General features: G+C 36.4%; 2 long non-coding RNA genes and 1 pseudogene across 2 annotated transcripts; 2 read left to right on the forward strand and 1 right to left on the reverse strand.

Moving 5' to 3' along the window:
* The first annotated feature begins 1,556 nt into the window (after positions 1 to 1,556).
* Positions 1,557 to 6,427, forward strand: LOC129290865 (hydroquinone glucosyltransferase-like; annotated as a pseudogene).
* A 1,771-nt stretch (positions 6,428 to 8,198) lies between these two features.
* LOC129290867 (uncharacterized) lies at positions 8,199 to 11,499 on the forward strand. The gene is made up of 3 exons (XR_008588584.1): positions 8,199 to 9,628; positions 9,711 to 10,692; positions 10,778 to 11,499. It is a non-coding gene; the product is annotated as an uncharacterized LOC129290867 (long non-coding RNA).
* A 10,266-nt stretch (positions 11,500 to 21,765) lies between these two features.
* Positions 21,766 to 22,579, reverse strand: LOC129290866 (uncharacterized). Its single transcript, XR_008588583.1, has 2 exons — positions 22,189 to 22,579; positions 21,766 to 22,095 (listed from the first exon to the last, which is right to left on the reverse strand). It is a non-coding gene; the product is annotated as an uncharacterized LOC129290866 (long non-coding RNA).
* Positions 22,580 to 24,321: the final 1,742 nt, after the last annotated feature.

Consider the following 24,321-nt stretch of genomic DNA (forward strand, 5'->3'; position numbering starts at 1 on the left):
TTTATATTTACATATATAATTGTCAATATCTTTATAAGAAATGGTTTCCAATGATATTTTTATATGTGAATTATTTAAAGATAAATTGACTTTTAGTAAGATCTAATTTTTTAATTTTTTTAGTTTTTAAAAATTTTTAAGCTTTTTTTACTATTATATTTAAAACCATTCAATTTTTTAAAAACCACTCTGATTCCTTATTCAACTCCGATTTCCAACTTAACTTTAGTCCAATTTGATTCAATTATAAAAATAATTTTTTGGTTCAAAATGAGCCATTAACGGCTTCAATCGACAATCCAACTGATCAATTTGGTTCAGTTTTTAAATCACTACTACATTAAATCATATTATGTTTTATATTAAACTTAGAGTGAAAGAAGTATTTGATATCTTAATTTTTTTCATGATGCAATGTTTCTGTGAACATTTAAAACAATATTCTCTCTGAATTATAATATAGAATATTGATAATTAATTTATGGTTCTAAAAAATTATTGAAACCTTAATTTCTTAATAAACATCTTTCTAAATGTATTCTCATTAAATATTTTATATAAATACCTTGATAATGAAATTGAATTTTCAATTTTTAATGCATTATTTTTTTAAAAAAAGAGTAATAAATAAAATAGGAATATAATTATTTTTAGATAATTATAAGAATTATCTAATATCCTATCCTTTAAAGTAAGCAAAATTTTTAAAAGATATTTTATATTGTGATTTGGAGGAGGGACTACAATGTTATTTTTACCCTTAACTATTGCAGAACTAGTTGTGGCAAAAAATATTTTTTTAAAAAAAAAAACCTGCATATGGTGTTTTATCACGAATTTGTCACCATGGATCGTTTTCTTCCCGTTAGAGTTGGCACTTGGCAGCTCTGAATCGTCAAAGTAAGACGATAGGTGATCAACTTTTATTCAAATTGTTGAAAACTTTCCAACATTTTATATTTCTGTTCCATGTTTAATTTCTGTCTCCTCGAAGTGACCAGTTCCATGTTTTCTTTTTATTTGATTCCTATATCTAGATCCTTGACTTAGATTTGTAAACACTTTTTTTTTTAGACATACCTTTTATCAAATTTTAATCCATGTTGCATATTGAAGATTCAAACTTAAGAGTTCTAATTAAATTCGACCAACTCCTGACAAAGCAATTAATCCCAGCACACCAAAGCTGTGCATGTACATTTTATATTTTTATTATATTAACATTTATGATTTTTTTTCTTATTTTACTTATTATTTTCTATGAGTATTATTTAGGAAAATTGCTCGAAGGTTCCCGCATTCACCATGTGCGTAACTAAATTGGTCAATGGGGACTTTTGAGCCATTTTCACCTTTTTTTAATACTCTTGATCCCCAAGAAAAGAATTCTGGTAGGATTATTATTATTATTATTATTATTTAGAAGGCAGATCTCTACGTCATCACTTACATCAACTCGTTCGCTTTGACTGAAATTTGGTGTAAAACAAGTTACAAACTTTCTAATCAAGTAATGTCTCCTACATAAGCCCCATCGAATCTCCAAGGTTTACCCAAAAAGAAAGAAATCTGCAAATTTCGAGACGTGATCGATTCAAGTTTTCTACTTTTCTTCTTCGTCCTCAAGTCTTTATTCTGAAGTTTCCATGGAGAAAACGACTCATATAGCCGTTGTACCCAGTCCTGGATTTAGCCATTTGATTCCTATTCTTGAGTTCTCCAAACGACTTGTTCATCTTCATCCTGACTTCCATGTCACCTTCATCATCCCTTCACTGGAATCTCCTCCTAGTGCCTCTATAGCTTACCTTCAAAATCTTCCTTCAAACATCGAATCCATTTTTCTCCCTCCTATCTCCAAACAAGACCTACCCAAAGGTGCCCACACAGCAATCCAAATTCAACTGACAATAACCAAATCGTTGTCATCTTTACGACATGAATTGACCTCCTTGAATTCCAGATCTCCATTGGCTGCTATAGTTGTCGATCCTTTGCATCGGAGGTACTAGATTTCGCAAAGAAACTTGGTACTTTGTCTTTCTTTTACTTCCCTTCTGCTGCTTCAACGCTTTTATTCTGCCTCTATCTCCAACCCTCGACCAAGAGATTTCTGGTGAGTTCAGAGACGAGCCAGAACCTATCCAGATTCCGGGCTGTGTTCCTCTCTATGGTAGAGATCTCCCCGACCCGGTTCAAAACCGGTCCAGTGAATTTTACAATAGGTTTCTCCAACGAAGCAAGAGATTGTCCTCTGTTGATGGGTTATTGGTTAATAGCTTCACAGAAATGGAAGAAAAGGCTATAAGAGCCTTGACAGAGAATAAAGAAAGTGGTTATCCGCCAGTGTATCCGATTGGACCCATAACTCAAACTGGGTCAAACAATGAAGAAAACGGTTAGAGTGTCTTAGATGGTTGGAGAATCAACCACCTAGGTCCGTTTTATTTGTTTCGTTGGAAGTGGTGGGACCCTATCCCAAGACCAAATCATTGAGCTAGCTTTCGGCTTGGAACAAAACAACAACAACAACAACAACAACAAGCCTTTATCCCACTAGGTGGGGTCGGCTACATGGATTGCAAGACGCCATTGTGCTCTATCATTTATTAAGCTTTTAGAAATATTATTAATTAAGAGATCACGTTCAACAACTTCCAAGAGTGTTCTCTTAGGCCTTCCTCTACCTCTCTTAATCGGACTCAAAGTTATATGTTCCACTCTTCTCACTGGTGCCTCCCTTGGTCTTCTTTGTACATGCCCAAACCATCTCAACCGATTTTCTACCATTTTTTCCTCAATAGGTGCCACCCTCACTTTTTCACGTATGTGCTCATTTCGAATTTTATCTTTACGTGTATGTCCGCACATCCATCGTAACATTCTCATCTCTGCTACTCCAACTTTATGCTCTTGCTGTCCCGTTAGAGCCCAGCATTCACTACTATATAACATTGCCGGTCTGATAGCAGTACGATAAAACTTTCCTTTAAGTTTATTAGGCACCCTACGGTCACAAATAACTCCTTTAGCTTTTCTCCAATTAAACCACCCAGCTTGAATTCTATGTGAAATATCTCCACTGATTTCGCCATCATTTTGAATAATGGCTCCCAAATATCTAAACTTTTCCACTTGAGGTATAATTTGATCTCCCAATTTCACTTCCAAATTATTTTCGAATAGTCCTTTACCAAATTTACAATATAAATATTCCGTCTTACTTCTACTCAGACGAAAACCTTTCGACTCCAATGTCCTCCTCCATAACTCAAGTTTGCAATTAACCTCTTCTCTTGTCTCTGCTATAAGAACTATATCATCCGCAAAGAGCATACATTTCGGGATTTCCTCTTGAATATGTTCCGTCAAAACATTTAAAATCAAGTTGAACAAATAAGGACTCAGAGATGATCCCTGATGTAGTCCAATCTTTATAGGAAAATCCTTTGTTTGACCACTAGGCGTTCTTATACTAGTTTTTACCCCCTCATACATATCTTGTATGGCTTTAATATAAGCAATCCGTACTCCCTTTTTTTCCAACGCTTTCCAAAGCACTTCTCTTGGTATACGGTCATAAGCTTTTTCCAAATCAATAAAAACCATGTGTAGATCTTTATCTTTACAACGATACTTTTCCATTAATCCCCTTAGTAGATAAATCGCCTCTGTAGTTGATCTACCTGGCATAAAACCAAATTGATTCTCAGAAATACTTGTCTCCAATCTCAACCTGTGCTCAATTACTTTCTCCCACAATTTCATTGTGTGGCTCATGAGTTTAATCCCTCTATAGTTAGTACAATTCTGAATATCTCCTTTATTTTTATAAATAGGAATTAATGTACTTCTCCTCCACTCATCAGGCATTTTCTTGGACCGTAAAATCACATTAAATAACTTAGTTAACCATCTCACCCCTTCTTCACCTAAACATTTCCACGCTTCGATAGATATACAATCAGGTCCGTTAGCTCTACCATTTGCCATTTTCTTAAGAGCTTCCTTTACCTCCTTATCACGTATTTTTCGATAGAATGACAAATTTTGTTCTCCTTCACCAGTTACTAAATCCTCCAAGTTACTAGATGAATCCTCTCCATCATTGAAAAGTTTAGAAAAATAAGTCTCCCATCTATTTTTAATTTCATCATCTGTAACTAAAATTCTTCCCTCTTCATCCTTAATACACCTTACCTGTTCTAGATCTCTTGATTTTCTTTCCCTACTCTTGGCAATCTTATAAATATTTTGCTCTCCTTCCTTCGTCTCAAGGTTCTTATAAAATTCTTCAAAAGCTTTGGAACGAGCTTCACCCACAGCTCTCTTAGTTTCCTTCTTAGCCATACGGTACCTCTCCCAATTTTCCTCATTGTTACACAAATGTATGGCTTTAAAACAGTTCTTCTTATACTTGATTTTGTCCTGTACACTATTATTCCACCACCAAGACTCCTTATCTCTCGGACCAGAACCTTTCGATTCTCCCAAAACTACTTTTGCAACCTCCCGTATCTTTTTAGCCATATCCTCCCATATGATGTTAGCACTTCCCTGAGAATCCCAAATTCCTTTATCCAAAAGATTTTGCTTGAAAATATCTTGCTTCTCACCTTTTAATTGCCACCACCTAATCCTTGGTGTTACTACTTGTCGACGTTTTTGGATTTTACTCATAATACACACATCAAGGACTAGGACCCTGTGTTGTGTCGTTACAGCATCTCCAGGGATCACCTTACAATTTTTACAAAGTTTTCTATCTGTGTTCCTAACCAAAAGAAAATCAATCTGCGACCTTGAGGCTCCACTTTTGTAAGTGATGAGATGCTCATCTCTCTTCTTGAAACAAGTGTTGGCAATTTAAAATCATATGCCAATGAGAAATCAAGAAGAGTTTGCCCTTCATTGTTTAGCTCTCCAAAACCAAAACCACCATGCACCCTCGCATACTGACCAGCTTCCCTCCCGACATGCGCATTAAAGTCTCCTCCAATAAAAATCTTTTCACTCTGTGGTATGTGTCGAATCAACCCCTCCAGATCCTCCCAAAATAATTCCTTAAGACTGGCTTCTGTCCCGACTTGCGGCGCATAAGCGCTAACAATATTAACAGTCTCACGTCCAATTATCATTTTTAAAGAAATAATTCTGTCTCCAATTCTGCTAACTTCTACAACGTTCTTCTTCCACTCCTTATCTATAATGATGCCTACTCCATTGCGTGCACTTACTTTTCCTGTATACCAAAGTTTGAAACCTTGAATATCCTTAGCTCTTTCTCCACGCCATTTTGTTTCTTGCAAGCAAAGGATATTGATTTTCCTTTGAATCATAACCCCTACAACCTCTACAGATTTACAATTTAATGTCCCAACATTCCAAGTACCAAATCTAATTTTGCTCTTATGGACTAACTTCTTTAGCCGCGTGCGTCCAGAATGACGCGGTAGCCCTTGCTCATTTAACACTACATCCGGGCGCCGATGCAGCGGCTCTAACTCACTTATCACTGTACTCGAGCCATGCAGCGCGTTACTTACAGGCAACGACCTAGCATTAACATTATAACGTCTATTGTCCATGTTCATGATAGATTCAACAAATTTTTACATTGGCTGTTGATGGCCTAACACAACCCTCCTCCTTTACCCGGGCTTGGGACCGGCTATAAACATAGGCGGAGTTTTTCGGCTTGGAACAAAGTGGCCAAAAATTCTTATGGGTCCTTAGAACACCAAGTAACTCGGTTAATGCTGCTTACCTTGGTTCTGCAAATGAGAATAACCCTTTAGATTTCTTACCAGAAGGGTTTTGGAGAGAACTAAGGAGCAAGGTTTTGTTATTCCTTCTTGGGCACCTCAGATTTCAATTCTTAGTCACAGTTCAACTGGTGGATTCTTGAGTCATTGTGGTTGGAACTCCACACTTGAGAGCGTACAAAAGGGAGTGCCATTGATAGCTTGGCCACTTTTTGCTGAGCAGAGAATGAATGCTGTTCTGTTAACTGATGGCTTTAAAGTGGCATTGAGACCTAAGCTTAATGAAAATGGCATAGTGGAAAGGGAAGAGATTGCTAAATTGGTGAAGAGTTTAATAGAAGGTGAAGAAGGTAAGGAGATTCGCAAGAGAATGAAGGATCTAAGTGATGCTTCGGTTAATGCTCTCAAAGAAGATGGTTCTTCCACTAAGATGCTATCTCACGTGGCACTCAAATGGAAACATTTCAATGGGAAATAAGGAAATCTTAAACTTGCCTATATTGTTGCTTCTGTTAGTTCTTGTACCTGTTATCAAGTTTATTCATATGCTTCTGTTTCACTTTTGGGTGTACGTTAATGCTAGTAATCAATCTGAGTTCAAAGATACTTACGGCGAGCATTTCTTAATATAATATTAAATATTATATTATATTATTTCTTTATTTTCTTTAGGCTGCCAATTTATAGTTTTTTCAAAAATATTGAATTATAGACGAGTCAAAAATTGATACACTAAATTGTGAATTGTAAATAGTTATAGTTGAACGATTGAATTATAAGTGAATTAAAAGTTGAGGAATTAATTTTTTTTAAAATTTAATCATTACTACATAATCATGATAAATTGAGAGATTAAAAGATTAATTTTGTTAAAATTTAATCATTAGTATATATTCATGACTTAAAATTTTTAATTAAAATGAATCAACCTCTAGTCAATAGTAATTAATTCAAATACATCAAACTGATACATGTAGTTTTTATATTTTATTATAATGGAATTTATTATTACATGGAGTTCAACTTTTTTTCTTATTTTATTGATTATTTTCGATGAGTGTTACTTTGTAAAAATTTCTCGAAGTCCCCCATGCACCAATTTAATTGTGCACAAGGACAATAATTAAATATGTCCTTGTGCACGGTGAAGGCTCCATTTAGGTAATTTATATTTAATTTTTGGACAATTCAAAAAAATCTCAAAGTTGTTGGTATTAATAATTTCAGGTGAATATACATTATAGTACATTTGAAATATGATTGAACGTGGATTTTGGGAATGTGACTATTTATAGCTTGTGGAAATCACATTTGGTGTGGTTTAATTGAAGGGGTAGTTAAAATGTATATTGTTCATGTGTAAATAACAAATATTAGGTATATTAGAGATGTTGAATCTCAATTGATAACAAAAAAGGTCCTAAACTTCCTTACCATAGTTCACTCGGATGTAAAAAAATACAAGGCTTTGGTAGAACAAGTGTTTGATTTTATTAAAGTACGAAAAATTACAAGTCTAAACTAAAAACTAACTAATAACTTAAAGGCTAAAAGTATAAAATGTGAGTCTTTAGTTGAATGTTGACTACTTTCTTCTGTGTCTTCGTCTTCTATTTATAGCGTTAGAGTACTGGTAGCCTTTCCCTTAAGACCTAGCATGTTTTGCCAAAGAATCAGGAATCTTATAAAACTTATAGTACGGTCTTTATTCTATGCTCTCCATGTTGGTAATCAGCCCGTTTCATTGAGATACTTGGGTGTGAAGTCTATAGATTTCGGCATTACTTGAGATTGTGTTTTTTTATGCCAACAGTCTAATGTTTGTAGCTGATGAGATTTTCGCATGTTTATTCATTGTGGCCTTTATCGAGCTTTGAGGTCGGCCTTTTTGTTTATATTGGGCCTAATGCTTCAGTTACTCAGTCTAACTAGCTTTGTGACTTATTTGAGCAACATTTCATATTTTAGTCCAAACAATGCCCCTTACGTGCCAGTGGCTGATAACATAAGCCACGTGACACGTTTGAAAAAACTAAAACATCGCTTCGTTTTTGAGCATCCTTTGTTAATATATACTCATTTCTTTTTCTGGTCACTTCTCTTGCCCTTTCTATCATTTCTTGACATTCAAGTATTTGCTCCCTTGCTCCAATCTCCGTTTTGCTCTCAAGTGCTTCCTCTACTTCTGTCGCGGCCTCTACTGCCGCTCCATCTTCCATATCCATTGGAAGTCTGCCTAATTCTCTGGTAATTATCCAGAATCCTGTTACCTCACTTGGTGGGTTTGTGACAATATGTATTCAGTGGTTAAAACCCTTATTTCCCTTAATTTGTTCCTTATTCTAATAGTTATTTATTTTCTATATAGGAGGATTCTTCGTTTCATGATGTTGTTACTTTCTGGTAAATTTTTTACTTCACCTGTTCAGCCCTTCTATTTTATTGGGGATATATGCTAACTGTTCTTTGTTTTTTTTCACAGTACTTTTCCTTGGAGTTTTCAAATCTCTAATAAGAGTGAGGTCGGGTAGCTGACTATATCTCTTGACTTACATGAAGTGATAGCCCCAACTTAACCAAATCTATGGCCACTAACCTCTATATGCAATTTGGTCTTGGCCTGGACGACCTCACCTTTCCCTGAGTCATCTTGTTGAAAGCTCAGGAACTAGCCCCGGTCTCCTCATGCTTAGGTTAACTGGGTGAGGTGCTTAAAGCAGTCATATGCATCATAATGGAAGGAAATGGGTCTTTACGACCTAATTCAGTTGTCCTTAGCTTATGTCGACATCTCGATCGAGCTTCTGATGGCCTTCTTAAGTTTCTAGGCTTCGGGCTGCAATGCCTTCATATTTGAGTTTAGCCCCATGTCTATCACGTTATGGGACATCTTCATGTACCTAGGGCTGCCCATTACCGAGGAGGAGAACTTTTATGCAATCTTCAATAAGCATGACTCCTACACTACTCTCCTAGTCGATTTAGAGAGTAAGATTAAGAGCGCAGGCTCCTATACAAAGATCATGGAGTTGTTCTCTGAGAAACCAGTTGACAAGTTCGTCACCCCTACAAAGCACCTAGTTTTCATCTGAATCTTGTCGAGCCAATAGATCCTAGCCTCGGGGGGAGAGAAGCTCGTGTAGCTACATCTGAGGATTGCCCAGTCTCTTCTCTATGGCAATCAACTAGCCTTAGGGACAATGTTTCTATGCCACCTCTGTGACGGCATGAGGGAGTCATTGATGAAGAAACCTTTTGGCAACTTCTATGGGCCTGTCTAGTTTTTGAAACTGTGGATGACAACCTACTTCCCCCTTCTCTAACGGGAACCCTTTCCTAACGATTCCCACGCCAACCATTCCCTCACCTGCTTCTGGGTGGTCATTTACTGACTGACTCGAAGAACTTCTTCGAGTTCTTTAGTCAATAGAGCTAGTCCTTGGGAAGGACCTTGAAGGCTTTCAACATTCCAAACTGCCGTCTTCCTACCTGGTATAAATATCTAGTGGACCAAAAGAATAAGCCCACCAAATTATTAAGGGATGAGGTTTTCCTCTCAGCCACTACTCCGAGAAAGATGTGGCGGTTGCACACTGGTTCTTCCTTCAAGTCCCTGAAGGTCTACTTAGAGTCGTATCATCCTCAACTAGTGGTGGGCCAGTTTGGATTAAGCTAGTATATCTCTCAAGGGCTATCCCCCCAAATCAGTGTGGAGTTGCTGGATCTGGAGGCCATCGACTAGATAGTCGTTCCATATACCACCTAGAGGCAGTGTAAGGTGGAGCTTATAGATAGAGATGCTTGCCTCCATTTTAATAAATGGTGGCCCCCATACTTTAGGCATATAATAAAGAGCCATACTAGTAAGTATTATTTCCTGTGTTTAATTTATCTTTCCTCATTTTCCCTTATGCCAAAGTCTAATCCTGTTTTTACTTTTTATAGGCTGTGATTGGATATAATCTCACATGCTGATGACATTCTTGAAGGGAAACATTAATGCCCCCACTGCTTAAGAGACCTAGACGGCCCCTTCACTAAGGACTGTGGTCCAAGGGATAGATCAGGATAACGCATCCTCCTAAGTCTCAGTCTTAAAGAAGCTTGGGGCTGAGAAGATCCCCTCCTCAAGTCGCCTAGATAAAGGAGATGGTCTTGACAAGAGGAAGCAAACTTCATCTCTATCACCCAATGCTAAGAGGAGGAAGAAGATAATGCCTCCTCCCTTTAATCAACCTTCCTCCACTCCTCTTTCAATTAGTCCTACTCCCTAGAAGGGAAAGCGTATGCACAAGCGCTAATGGACGATAATCTTGTTGGCAAAATCTGATGACGGCAGGATCAGTCCCTTTCAATATGGAGAGATAGAGACCTAACTCCCAGACCCCCCAGTGGTCACTTCCTTTGCCTCTACCATCCTTAAGCCAATCTCCATAGATTGAACTAAAGTTTCTTAAGACATAGCCCGAGAGTTAATGGACTATGCTGAAGATCTAGGGGTCACCATGTCTGCCTCGACCCCAGGTAGTGCTAATGGTCTAGAAGATCTCGTAGTTGCTATTGGCTAGGGAGAAGGTTTCACTACAGTCTCGAGTGGTGAGTTGGGGCTTAGGGCTAATGAATTTCAAGGTCTTGTGTCTACTGAGGCCTCAAGGATGGTTCCTCCCATTAGTTCAGCCCTGCCCACCAACTCAACAAGTGCCCTAGAGATTGGGGGCTCTGGGAGGCCCTTGAAAGGACTTCAGGCGATGACTATAAGGAATGTGATAATCGCCCTGGCTTCCACTCAAGGCATCTCGATACGGGGTCAAATTGACTCCTCCATACTTAGGGCTATGTGGAGAAGGCCTTATGATCAGCTGTGCGGTCTGCACATACCCTTCCACCTTCCACGAGTAAAGACAAAACACTCATGGACCTTATTCAAGTATTAGCTTATTATGCTCTTTCCTTCTAGTCTTTCTAGTCCATTTCTTTTTCTCTCATTACTAACCTTGCTTCTTTTTCTTCAGCTTGCTTCCTCGAAGGTGGTTCCTACTGACGCTCTTCTAGCCCGCATCTATGTCCTTGAAATGGACATGGTGTTAGATGCTTGGAGGGTCATGCAATTTCAACTTAGCTAAGTCCTACTCCTCATTCCCAAGCAAAATTACGAGGAGATGATTTGAGCTCTAAAGGTTGTGGAGAAGGCAATCTCCATGCCTGAGCTGGCGCTCCTTTGAGCTCAAGTCCTGACGTGCTACAGTATCATCAACTGGTGCCATAAAGAATTCTCCTTTCTTTCAGACTATTTGAAAAACTATTGGTCTGTGAGGGATGAGTATCTTGCCACCAAGACTCATACGATTGATGCTACTGATTGGTTCCAGGAGATTGCCCCTCGCGTGGATCACTTTCAGGTGTTACGGGCTAAGGTGGTGAATTTGAGGTGCCAACTAGTAGTAGCTGAAAAGGAATTAGCAAGGGCTGAAACTAAAGACAATCCAACTAAGTTCAAGCTAGAGATCTTAACTAAAGCTCTAGATGATACATGGGCTGTTTCAAATGAAAAGCTTCATTCCGCGATTGAATTTAAGATGGCTTTAGTCACTATCAAACCCTATCTGAAAAGCTAGACTCGGCTTTAGGGACTTGGGAGACCATCTGTACTATTTCTAAATAGTGGGCATATGTACTGTACTCTTCATTCTTTATTCTTTAATCTGTACTATATGCCCCTTGTAACATAATTCATATGCAATAAAGAGTAAAATTATTTTTTTATTATTGTGTGCCCTTTGTATGCCCTGAGGCCATTCTAGGCCTCAGGTCCTTTATTTTTTTAGACTTTACAATAACGACAGCAAATATTTCGTTAAATATTTTTCATTTATAGCTTTTCTGTGCAAAGTCACGTCAATACTAGCTAACACATATGTGTTTCCTTTAAATACTTCATTTATCCTAAACAATCCTTCCCAGTTAGGTGAAAATTTGCCAAGCTCCGGTCTTTGGAACTAGGTGGTAACAAAAGTTTTCACACGAGCTCGTCTACCCAAAAGTGTTTCCTTTTTATTCATTTATTATATATTCTTGAAAATTTTTTCTTTTGGGTGATCATATGATCCAGTGCTTGTAAATGAATTTAATCTAATTGAATCAATTCATTCATCATAGCCTCATTGTAGTCCTTAGATAGTCTTTTTAGACTGTTCGCAACACGTAAAGAAAGGACTGCTATTTTCACAAGCAAAACAACTTCGTACCTATATGTTAACACATATAGGCTCCTGCCTATGGCCTCTCTCTTTGACATCTGGTATGCCCATAGTGTCTCAAAAAATCATACATGCCATTCTCTAGGGTTTTCTTTGATTGTTTTCTTTAGAATTCTGAGGATTATCTTACTGGAAGCTTTAGCTTGTTCATTTGCCTGAGGGTAATATGGTGAGGATATCAATAATTTGATCCCACTTTCCTCAGTGAAAGCTTTGAAGTTGCTTCCAGTAAACATTATTCCTTAGTCCATTGTAATCATTTGAGGAATCCCAAACCGAAACACTATTTGCTCACGTATAAAGTTAATGAGTTGTCCTGTTCCACTTTCTTCATTGGGATAGCCTCTACCCACTTCATGAAATAATCCATAGCCATTGAGATAAATGAGTAGGCCTTGGATGAGACCGAATATATTTTCCCTATTACATCCATATCCCATCCTTGAAAAGGGCATGGTTTAATAATTAGATACATGTCTGATGCCGGCACCTATTGTGTTGGCCTGTGAGTCTGGCACTTCTTGTATCTTCTAGCATATTCGATGCAATCTTTAGTTATTGATGGCTAACAACATCCATGCCTACACACCAACCGTTATATCTTTAGTCTTGACTAATGGACCCCACATACTCCCTCATGCACTATCTTAAGACCTCCATATAGTCAGTAAAGGCCAAACACCTATGTAATAACCTATCGGGGCCTTTTCTGTATAATTTATCTCCAATTAGAATGAATTATTGAGCATGTATTCTCATTCTGTAAGGATATCATTGGTTGGAATTTTATAAATAACTCTTGAAATCATCTCTTTAATCTTGGGCTAACCCTTGTGAGACCACACCACATTGTAGTATCAAATCACGCTGAGCAATTGAGGGATGTTCTTTCCATTCCACCACAATTATCTTCCTGATGAGTTCGAGTGACAGCCTTAGCCCTGATGCTATTTGAACCAGTTCATTGGCCTCCCAATTTTGAGCTCGGGGAATGTGAGTTAACGTTACCGTCTCGAACTCTTTTAGGATTTAAGAAGTCCCAGCATAATACATTAGTAGAGCCGAGCTTATACACTTATACTCGCTAGTTAATTGTTTGATGACTAACTAAGAATCCCCTTCTATGACCATATCACAGGCTCTCATTTCTTAAAGAATTTTGAGCCCTGTGAACAGTGCTAATACTTTACATGATTGTTAGTACATTCAAAATCTAATTGAAGAGATAATATAATTTTTACCTCAACAGGAGAGGTTATTACTATCCTGGCCCTAGATGCTTGTTCAGTATTAGACCCATCAAACTTGAGCACTCAAGGCCCTGGATCTATTGTGAACACAAGTAGTTCTCGCTTATCTTCGAGGAGCCTAACTAAGGGGTGATCAGCTAGGAAATTTGCTAATGCTTGGTCCTTTACTGATTTTTGAGACAAGAATACTAGTAAGAATTTTGCTAAGGCTAAACTCCATTTTCTTATATGGCCTGTCATGATTGGCTAATTAAGCATGTATTTAATTAAATCAGAATGAGAAACCACATACACAACTATATTTATTATATAATGTCTTAATTTAATATAAGCATAATATCACGCTAAACACATTTTTTGCACAGCTGAGTATCTAGTCTCTGTGGGAATTAAACACTTACTTAAATAATAAACTACTTGATCATGTCCTCCATCAATATTATGGGCTAACATATAACCTATAGATATGGTGGTGGAAGCTACATACAATAAAAATGGGGTGTTCTCCCTTGGGGTTGCTAAGACCGAAGGCTTCATTAAGTGTTCTTTAATCTTGTCAATGGCCACCTGATGATGTCTGGTCTAGGTGAATTCTTTGACATTTTTAAGTTTTAGGAGCTTAGAGAACTCTTTCATCTTCCCTGCTAGATTTGGGATGAAACGCTTGAGATAATTGACCTATCCTAAGAACCTTTAAAGTTCTTTCTTGTTGTTTAGTACCTTTGCTTCTAAGATAACTCATGCTTTGTTCCATTCTACTATAATCCCCCTTCTGTGGACCAAGAATCTAAGAAAATTACCTGCAGTTACACCAAAAGCACACTTAAGTGGATTTAATTTAAGGCTTACTTCCCTCATTTAGAGGAAATTCATCCTCAAATGCTCAATATGATTGTGTGCCTTCTTAGATTTAATCATTATATCATCTATATACACTTCTAGATGTTTTCCTATCATATCATGAAAGATGGCATTCATAGCTCGTTGATAGGTGGCCCTGGCCATTTTTCAGTCTGAATGGCATGACTACCCATTCAAACATCTCAATAGAGCCCGGGTACCTGAAAGCGGTTTTGTAAATATCTTCTTTTATGATAAATATTTGATTATATCTAGAAAAAGCAATCTATAAATGATAATAAAGCAGTTTCGGCCCTAACATCTATTAACCTGTCTGTAATAGGTATTGCATACATGTCTTTAGGTATGGTCATGCTTACATTTTGAAAATCTATACAAAGTCATAGCTTTCTGTTTTTCTTGATTACTGGGACTATATTTAAGAGCCACTGGTTATACCTGCAAGCTGTATGAATCCGGCCTGTATGAGGCATTTGATCTTCTACTTTACTTGTAACTCTACCCTAACTAACATTCTCCTAGTGGGCAGTTGGTGCGGTCTATAATTCAACTTTATGGGAAGCCTATGTTCGACCTGCTGTCTCACCAGCCCTGACATTTCATCATAGTCCATGCGAAGTAATCCTTGAATTCTTACAGTACTTACTTGATGGCATTCTTTTGCTCTTTATTTAATAGTGAGCTAATGAAAGTGATCCTTGGCTCTTTCGGGGATCTGAGGTTTACTTCTAGTGGATCCTAAACCTCTCAGGCTATGTCTTCTAATTTTAGAGATGCAGGGTCTAGTTCATGTAGTTGTGTTACCCTTTGGGTTTCATCTTCATATACAACCTCAGCCCTAAAAGTTTTAGGTTCGTAGTCTTCCAGTCTCTCTCATATATTATGCAACCATAGCCTTTGAATGACCATGGCTACTATGGCCTTTCTTTTATCTAACTCAGTTATTAACCAGTTTTATAATGGGCTTATGCTTTTGTGATGTTAGAGTACTATCGTGTTCATTGTTGTTTTGCATGAAAGGATACCATGTGCCTTTTAAAATGTAAATAGGCCCACATCAGCGTCATAATACCTCATATCCATAAAGTCAGTGACTACTGTGAATAGCTTATCTTTAGCCCAGACCACTTCTACCTTTTCTCCTTTCCACATGAGAAGTATCTAATATAGTAAGGAAGGTACACACTTGTTGGCATGGATCCAATCCCAACCTAAGAGGGCCTGATACTATACTGTGATGCTGATCATGAAAAAGGCCATCGTGAGGATTTGGTCCTAACATCAATCTATAATGGTAGTACACTGAAGACCTTAGAGGTGGTCCCAGTGAATCTTACAACAGACACCTCAGTTGGCATCAGGTCATGATCTTCTCACCCCATCTTAAGCATCACATGAGGTGGCAATATGTTTTCTATTGAGCCATTATCCATAAGGACCCTAGTCATTGGCCTCCCATCGAAATGTGCATTAATGTACAAAGGCTTCAAGTGTTGGGCCATCTTAATGCTTGGTTTTTCCAGGATGGCCCACTTTGTCTTTCCTTCTACAACTTGCAAGGTGACTTAACAGACGGACTCTGCAGCCTTCTCTTTCTACATCTGCATCCTTATTAGTTTGTACTCCTATTCCTCCCTTGGCTTCATTAGGCAATATTAATATGGGCCTGTATATGTTGGCCCTGAGGAGTTCTGTTCACACTTGTTTTGAGTCATATTGGTGGTAGACTGGATTTAAGAAGGGAGCATTAATGAAACCACGCATTAGAGGTTAAGAGGTATCTCCTTAATATGAATAGTCCCATCATGTTGATTTTCTTTCTCACTCCCTTCATCCTAATCCTTAATGGACTTCCTTTTAAACTTGTTAACTTCCTACTGAACATCGAGGCTTTCCTGCACCTTAATTTCTTGATGCTCGAGATATCTCTGTGCAGCCCGCTTTTGTTGAAGACATTATTTACGAGTCTTGGTCAAGGCAGCTGGGAACTTCTTGTGTCTCATGACTTTTCATTTCAAAGGCAACAGCGTAATGAACTTACCCAAGCCTTTAGCAACTTTTAATTTTGAAGGAAGCTCTGTGATGCTTTTTGATGGTGTTAATAGTAGTAAAAGTAGGCTATCAAGGCCCACATCCCTGCCCATCGGTGTCCCATGAATGGTTCACTTATTCTTAGGGGCGCTAAGTACTTCACAAAGAAGTCAAATTTGTCAGATTGTCTCAGATCACCTTGGATCCATCTGGCTTTGTCATTATCAATCCCCCAAGGCTAATATCCCATCCTGAGGGTCATTTTCTATTCTTTTACATTTTACTTGTTGTCTATGTTCTGGGTTTCTCCCAAACGGTCCCAAATTACCTTGGAATTGTTTGGGCTCTTGACATTTTGCCCTTTCGAGACAATATCCCATTTGGAAAACTTGTTCTTACTGGATTGACTTGTAGTTTCCCTAGGCGATCTCACACTATCCTTAATTTTTCCTGATTCACTTCCTCCATTTTCTAGACATTTCAAGGTATCCTATCTCTCTGCTTACCATCATTTCTTCTAGGTTATCGTTTGTCAGAGTTTACCTCCACTATATAAACTGTGGCAAATTGTGGGAACGGGTCCTCGTCTATGATCATGGACTCTTCCTTAGAAAACTTCAGAACCCCCTTGTTGATCCGGTCCTGGATGACATTCTTGAATCTCCAACATGCCTTGGTGTTATGATTCCCTAAGTAATGGTATTTATAGTATTCCTTCCTTCTTTGTTCTTCCTTTGAAGGTATTTTGTGATCAATAGGCAAGGAGATAAAGTTTTCCTTGAGGAGGAAATCAAAGATTTTCTCTATTTTGGTGGTATCAAAAATGTACTGGATTGTGTTTGGCCTTTTAGGAATCTCTCCGGCTTTCCTTATCAGAGTTGGGCATGTGTAGTTGCTAGTATTTTTTAGGTCTGCCATCGCCATGTCAAGGTCCCCAAAATAGGTTCCTGTCGTAGTTCGTTGGCGATGGTCCTCTTCCTTGAGAAATTCCTTATATCCCCATACTTTGACCGTAAGTTTGTAGAAATCTCAAAAATTTCCCCTAAAATTTCTTTCAGAGCTCTATATCTAGTTCTGCTTGTGCTAATTTAACAAATTTAGTTTCTAGAAGCAACACATGGCACTTGCTTCTCAGTTGTTTAAACCTTACCAAGTATTGGTCCGTTGTCTCCCCAGCCTGTTGGGTGAGCTTACAAAGTTCTGCTATGCTAACCTCTGACTCTGCCTTATAGAACTGGATATGGAACTTCTATTCCATTTCTATCTAGTTGATGATTAAGTTGTGGATATGAATGTCGAGCCCATAAGAATGTTTAGGAATAATCTAAGCTTTAAGTTGGTGAAGTTCTCATAGTTGGTAATCTCATCACATTAGATTGTGAACCTCTCAATGTGCTCCAGCATCGATTGCATTCCATCCCCTGAGAAAAGTGTGAAGTCAAGGATCTTGTATCTTAGAGGGTATGGGTTGTCCCTGTCTATGTACTCCAGATATGGCTTTTAGAAGGTGGGGTGGCCAATTGGCCTCAGCCTTGGTCTATATATATCTTAGATGACATCCATCAAGGCCTCCATGTTCACCAGTTGGTTCTAAGGCTCATTTTGACTCTCTGGGATTATTGCCGTGACCCCAGGCCACTCATGTTGTGCTCTTATAAATAATACAAAGGATTATTTAAAGGATTAGTGTGAGAAAATATTTGGGAGTTAGGGATGTCCTTTATAAGTGGGCAGTCCGAGGGCCAGCACTTATATTGATTCCTGCTTGCTGCCTTCCAAGCAACCCAAATGTGAGCCTGCTTCCAGAGGAGTGCTTTTCAATGATGTGGCTATGTTCTTCATGCTATCATGCAAAGCCTACATCATGATCTACTGTCGTTCCTTCTACATTTTGACGTTTCCAAGGATAGTATAAAGAACCTTTGGTTCTCCTCCAGATGCTTATCCATCCAGTCTTGAATTTGTAGTAGAACTTCTGCCACAGGTCTGTTAGATATGATTAGTAGGTTAGCTTGTCCACTCCCTAGCTTTGAGCTAGGGCTTGCACTGTTACTACTTATCGACATCGGTATTGTGTGCTCACAATGTTCAGCCACTTTAGCATCAGGCGTTAAGTGTTCTGACCCTACGTGTGTAGAGATCCTTCTGGTTCATAAGAACCAATACTTGTTTCATCAATCCTTTTGTCTTTTTTCATCCCTGTCATCTTTGTTACACAGCTCCTACCATGTGTGCCAAAAATTATTCATGCATGAATAACAAATACTAGGTGTGCTAGAGATGCTGAGTCTCAATTGATAACAAAAAGGGTCCCGAGCTTCCTTATCACAGTTCACTCAGATGTAAAAAGATACAAGGCTTTGGTAGAATAAGTGTTTGATTTTATTGAAGTATGAGAAATTACAAGTCTAAACTAAAAATTAACTGATAAACTTAAAGGCTAAAAAGTGTAAAATGTAAGTCTTTGTTGAGTGTTTATTACTTTCTTCTATGTCTTCGTCTTCTATTTATAGTGTCAGAGTGGTGGTAGTCTCTCCCTTAAGACCTAGCACATTCTACTGAAAAATCAATAATCTCGTAAAACTTATGGCACAGTCTTTATTTCATGCTCTTCATTTTAATAATCAGCTCATTTTACCAAGGTACTTGGGCATGAAGTTCGTAGATTTCGGCATTACTTGAAATCATGTCTTTTTGTGCCAACGATCCAATGTTTGCAACTGACAGGATTTCAACATGTTTATTCATTGTGGCCTTTATTGAGCTTCAGGGCTAGCCCTTTTGTTTATATGAGGCCTAACACTTCAGTTACTTAGCCCAATTAACCCTGCGACCTATCTGAGTGACGTTTCATATTTTAGCCCAAACATATACCTAATTTTTTTTATTTTCCTTGCCACCTTTTTACCTCTACTCTTTTTTCTAGTTTGCCTCACTTCTTCTGTGTTAGGAGGCCATGATGAGGAGCTCTATCACAACATAGTGTTATTATTAATTTTTAAATTAAACATTTAAATATGTTCTTTAGTATTAATGCATGTACATTAAACTATTTATATAAATTTTGTCAAATATATAAAATATTATATTTTTTATAATATATATGAAACTTTTCAGTAATTTTATATTCAAAAGCATATTTTATTAATATTTTTCAATCTATAATTAAATTTTAATATGAAACATTTTTATAATAAAAATTACAAAACATAAAAACCAATGTCCTTTTTAATAATTGTATATTCAAAAGTACATTTCATTATATACAATTCAAACAAATTTTAATTTATTAAATTAATTTTTTAAAAAAATATATCTAAACACAAATTTCATTACAACAACTAATTTTTACTGAATTGACTTTTGTTAAATCAACTTTTAATAAACTGATAATGAAAAAACAAACATGAACTAAATTGGTGAACAGGGATTTCTAAGCAATTTTCTATTTTTTAATGCTCTTGTGGCAAGAAAAGAATTCATGAGGAATTATTATTATATTAAAAAATATAAAATATTTTTAATATTTATCTTATTCAAATTAATATTATTTTTTCATATTTGTCTCTATTTATTAAGGTATTTTATTTTAAAATAAATAAAAAATAATTTATTTTTAGAGACACTTTTATAAAATATATTAATTATATCTTGAAATATTAAAAATATTTTTTTATTTCTAAACATCTAAATTAAAAAATATTTTATATTTTTTAAAAGAAAATAGATCTTTGCTTGGTCACTTACATCACCTCTTTGATCAACTTCGTCTGAAATTTGGTGTAAATTAAGTCACTTGTCATTTTATCAGAGATAAAGGGGCTGTTTTACTTGTATGCTTTAAATAATAAAAAAAAATTACCTAAATGCTGCTTCATGAAAAATATTTATCTAAATACTATATTAAAAATTATTCAAACTAGGAATAAGTTTATATTTATGAAGAAATTGTTCAAACCAAAAAAATTTTTGTAATCATAAATTATTTTTTTAATGAAAAGTGAATCCGTTCACTAAATGAATGAGTTCATTTTTTTTCTAACTGATTAAACATAATATTTTTTATTTTACTTTATTTTAACCTACTTTATTAAGAATTGAGTTACCTTGTCTATAAATTCCTCGAGATAGATTGAGTAAGTGACGTGACGACTAATTGTTTATCCAATCACTAATTGAAAATAAAAGTAACCATATTAAAAAAAAGAAAAGACATAGATTAAAAGCTTACTATGATTAATAAAATTAAATTTATATTTTACAATGTAAAATAAGGTGGATGAAATAGACCCAACCATGATAGAATAGACGCTATCATGATAGAAAGGATTTGAATCAGTCGCTCTCTCTCCCTTACACTCGAGTCAACGCAAACGCAGTCATGCCCTCAATCTTTCTGTGCTCTTCTCTCCTTCTCCCTCTCAATCTTGCTCTCGCCCAGTCCCTCTTGTTTGTCGCTTTAGGTGCTCCCTTCAACTAGGAAATCTTTGTATCTTTGTCACTCTAATTCGTTTTCTGTTTATAGAATAATGAGCAAACTTTGTAAAATTAGTTCAGTAGATCGGGGGCTTTCGCCAATGGGTCTTTAGCCACTAGCGTCAATGTGAGTTGCTACCACCTGTGAAGACAGCTCCTTGGAGATTTGGCTTGCCTCCCCCGACTTCGTTGGTTGACAGTGTCAGTTGGTAGAGTAGTTTCTTCTTAGTCCTCGTATTATTTTTATCAGTTTAAGAGTTTTTAATTTAATACTGTTATCAGTTTAGTTTAATTAAGTTCCTGATGCGTTTAGCTTCACACACGCAGGCTATTCTGGGAGATCTTGATGCAAGAGTATCCTCATTTTGGTGCCCGGGGGATATGGCCTTTGGTCGATTATTCTCATCTAACATAGATGGTTTAGTTGTTAAAGATAGCCGGGATTTAATTTCCCTTTTGGCCCTTTGTCTTGTGCTCTTTTCCTAATTTCGTTGATGTTTTTATTTGATTAATCTAGCTAATTAACATGTTAGCTGGCAATTTGTGATTTTATTATTGTTGAGTTATATAAAAGTTAATTCTATTAAATAAAATAACAGTTTATTTCATTTTTCAAAAATACATTTACATGCTGGCCTTGAGCCTTTTGAACAAAAGCCAGATTTTAGGAAATAAGTAATTTTAAGGAAACCAAGTTTCAAGACCTGAACCCATAAGACCTGGCTTATATGAGCTAAGCCTATCCATTTTCTAACTTTGGTACTTCTATGATCTCAGTAGCAACTACTATTAGGTCACGATTGGTTATTGGAATGAAATGAATTGAAAAAAATAACATAAAAATAAACTAAATCATCCTTCTTCCTCATGATAAGCATGATAAAACTTATTAATATATGCTAAAAATGTGATAATCATCATATCCTCCAAAACTTTCATGAATTATGATTCTCAACTTCATAAACTAAATTACCTTTTTTTTTATGAATATGGTTCACTATTTCTTTTGATTATCTCATTTTTACCCTTATTTTTTTAATGTACATTTCATTTCATTTCTTTGACCTCGTTTCAAAAGTAAATCTTAGGTGAAGCAGTTAAGCAAATTGAGCAAAGAGAGAATGGAATTTTTGCTAAACTGCTATTATTTCAGAAGTTAATCTTAGATGAAGCAGTTAAAACACAGTGAACAAAGAGACAGTGGAATTTTTGCTTTCTCAGGAAACAAAATGAAAACTAAAATGAGAAGCGAGAATCATTGAGACAAGAGCAACTTGATATCCACACCACCTTCATATAAACGACGAAACATTCGAGGGAACCTACAAATTAGCAGCAAAAGGGGAAGATCCTAAGAGAGACAACATCTCATTGGGGATTCCAATCATGATCTGAATCCCACTTCCCCCATGAGCCTTGAGAACATCATGCTCCGCTTCAAACAACTTCTCCAACCTAATGAATCAACCATTTCTCAAAGAAAAAGAGTCAAAATTGCAATGAAAGAGATGAATAAACAGAAAAGGGAAAAAGGAAAAAGAAAATCACCAAGGTTCACGAATAAATCCACCTCTTCTGAGCTTAGATGTTTTTGCTACTTTCCATTCACTTGAAGCACCATCTACTCACTAAAAGATGGCCGATGAACACGAAGAATGAAGGGTGCGACGGCTTCTCCATCTAGATCTAAATGGAGGAAGTGAAGAACAGTAAGGAGAGACACAAAGAGCAATGCGAGTAAATTCGAAGACACTCAAAGCATGAACCCATGGCTCTGAAGCAGCCACCATGAGAACTCTCACTCCCAAGCTCTCTCCCTTGGTAACCCATGGACGCGAAAGTTGAACGAAGGTAGTCTGGGATGCTAAGGCAGATCTTGAACCAAAAAAGAGAGGAGGTGAGAGGCAAAGAGAACAGGGAAAAGAAGAAAGAATATGTGCAGTAGTAGCAGAGAGTGATCATCTTGTTTTTTTTTTTCTTTGTTTTGAAACTTAAAAGGAAAAAAAAAAAAAAAACAAGCGGGAACCTTTTTGTAAGGATGGAAGAGTTTTCGAAAAAGAAAAAAGATAAAGGAATATTTTTAAAAGCTGTTCAGGCAGCCCAATGTAGAAGTCGGTGCTAATGAACAGTAAAAGGTGCGAGGAGCCATATTTTGGAATGGCTTGGCTGGATTAGATTTATTTGTTAAAATTGATTATAGGGAACTAAATAGGGTAAAATCCTCAACCATATTTGCTGAAGTACTCCTACAGTTCTGTGTTTAAGATTTAGACAGCGAGACACCTTAAATTAGTGAAAATTGTACGTTTGTCATATTTCAGTGTTATTTTAGGGAGGAAAAGATGTTATTCCAATCAGTCACTTTTTGATGTATAAACATTGTTCACTTTGTGTTGCATATATTAATTAATGTTATTATAGTAGCTCCTAATTAATATATTATTTACGTGTGGGTCAAAAATTATATTATTCACGTTTAATTATTGTGTCATCCTCCACTTACTTATCAAAAGCCGTAGCTGAGGAAAATAATACTAATAATTAATGATATTGGGTCAAGTGAGAAATAGAAGTATAATAGAATTGAGAAGAAGAGAAAGGAATTCAGAAGTAGAGAAAACCAAAGGGAAATCAAAGGATATAATCATAGGTTGATCTGAATAGTGCTCGTGTATTATGTCAGTAGTCAAGTTACAATTGAAAGAGCAATCCAAATATTTATAGGATTCAGGAAATGCTAGGCAACAACGTCAGAATATGGTCTAACGACCTAACTACCCTCAACAACTAATGAGTATCTAATTAACATAGGCTTTTATCATTTTCGTGTCATTTTAATTTGTATTTTTTATTTGTTTCTCCTTGTTATCCTTATTTTTATCTCATGTTATTTGAAATGTAGTGCCTAATAACTATGTTATATGATATATGGAAGTGGCAATATAGCAGCACTTTAAGCTAGGATACAAGGGAAGAAGAAAACGTGTTAAAGCATTGTGAATCATAAGGTAAGTACCCCTTCTTACTTAGTTTTATAATTTATCGTTTGATTTGCTTACCCTCCAAATCTGTTCTGTTCTGGCCAAAAAGGTGGAAAGCAAATTGCAGTGACTCTTGGAAGCATTATAGTGTGGTAATTGGAGGCAATAATGTTGAGTTATGAGTAAAGTTATTTCCATGTTTTCCTTTGAATAATTATGCTGAAGATATGGTAATTTTGAAATCTATATATGTAATTTGATATCAGAAAAGAACAAATTATTCATTTTATTCAATAAATATTTATTATTTTGATATTATTTTTAATATAATAAACACAAAAATATCATATTTATTTATTTATTTAACGTGTCATGTTTTTTTTAATATTTTAACAATATCATATTTATTTATTGCAAGTTCCACATGGAAGACCGACAAGGAAGCATGGAGGAGTTCATGTGAAGGGGTTGGCCGGTCCCATCATTCCAGGGCCTCCATCCACCGTTCAACTAATAAGCCAATAGATGCCATATATACACCTTGGATTCAGATCCTCTCAGTAGCGTCTCCCTCAACATCCCAAAATCTCAACCCTTCAATAAATATTGGGAGAATGGCACTAAAGGCCTTAAAAAGCAAAAATTTTACAGATAAGGCTTACTAGATTTTGAAATTATTCTGAGATCCTAAAGACCTCAT

This window comes from Prosopis cineraria, unplaced genomic scaffold (genome assembly GCF_029017545.1).
Source record: "Prosopis cineraria cultivar Desert tree isolate PC_DT_omini unplaced genomic scaffold, ASM2901754v1 PC13, whole genome shotgun sequence".
Lineage (NCBI taxonomy): Eukaryota > Viridiplantae > Streptophyta > Magnoliopsida > Fabales > Fabaceae > Prosopis > Prosopis cineraria.